This window comes from Arachis duranensis, chromosome 10 (assembly GCF_000817695.3).
Source record: "Arachis duranensis cultivar V14167 chromosome 10, aradu.V14167.gnm2.J7QH, whole genome shotgun sequence".
NCBI classification, from domain to species: domain Eukaryota; kingdom Viridiplantae; phylum Streptophyta; class Magnoliopsida; order Fabales; family Fabaceae; genus Arachis; species Arachis duranensis.
The window spans coordinates 25,195,554-25,196,501 of record NC_029781.3 but is presented as its reverse complement, the minus strand read 5'-3'; positions in this window follow the sequence as shown (position 1 = coordinate 25,196,501).

Below are 948 nucleotides of genomic sequence, written 5' to 3'. Positions count from 1 at the left end.
GGCCTTAGATGCCATGAATGGTTATGGAAAAACAAAAAGCAATGCTTTTACCACACCAAACTTAAAAGGTTTGCTCGTCCTCAAGCAAAAGAAGAAAGAAGAGAGTAGAAGAAGAAGAAATAGAGGAGATGGAGGTGGCTTTGTGGTTCGGCCAAGGGGGAGAAGTAATGTTTTAGTTGTGTGAAAATGAAGAAGTGAAGATGGGTTTATATAGGGGTGGAGAGAGGGGTAGGGTTCGGTCATGTGAGGGTGGGTTGGGAGGGAAAGTGGTTTGAATTTGAATCGTGAGGTAGGTGGGGTTTTAGGAAGGATGGATGTGAGTGGTGAGGAGAATAGTGGGATTTGATAGGTGAGGGGTTTTTGGGGAAGAGGTGTTGAGGTGATTGGTGAATGGGTGAAGAAGAGAGAGAGTGGTGGGTAGGTGGGGATCCTGTGGGGTCCACAGATCCTGAGGTGTCAAGAAAAATTCATCCCTGCACCAAGTGGTGAGAAAAATTGCTCTTCATGCCAATTATGGCATTAAACGCCGGGCTGGTGCCCATTTATGGCGTTTAACGCCAGCTTCTTGCCCTTTCCTGGCGTTTAACACCAGTCTGGTGCCCCTTTCTGGCGTTAAACGCCCAGAATGGTGCCAGACTAGGCGTTAAACGCCCATTTGCTGCCCTTACTGGCGTTTAAACGCCAGCAAGTTTTCCTCCAGGGTGTGCTATTTTTCTTTCTATTTTTCATGCTGTTTTTGCTTTTTCAATTGATTTTGTGACTTCCCATGATCATCAACCTGTAGAAAACATAAAATAACAAAGGAAAAATAGATAAATATAATATTGGGTTGCCTCCCAACAAGCGCTTCTTTAATTTCAGTAGCTCGACAGTGGGCTCTCATGGAGCCTCACAGATACTCAGAGCAATGTTGGAACCTCCCAACACCAAACTTAGAGTTTGAATGTG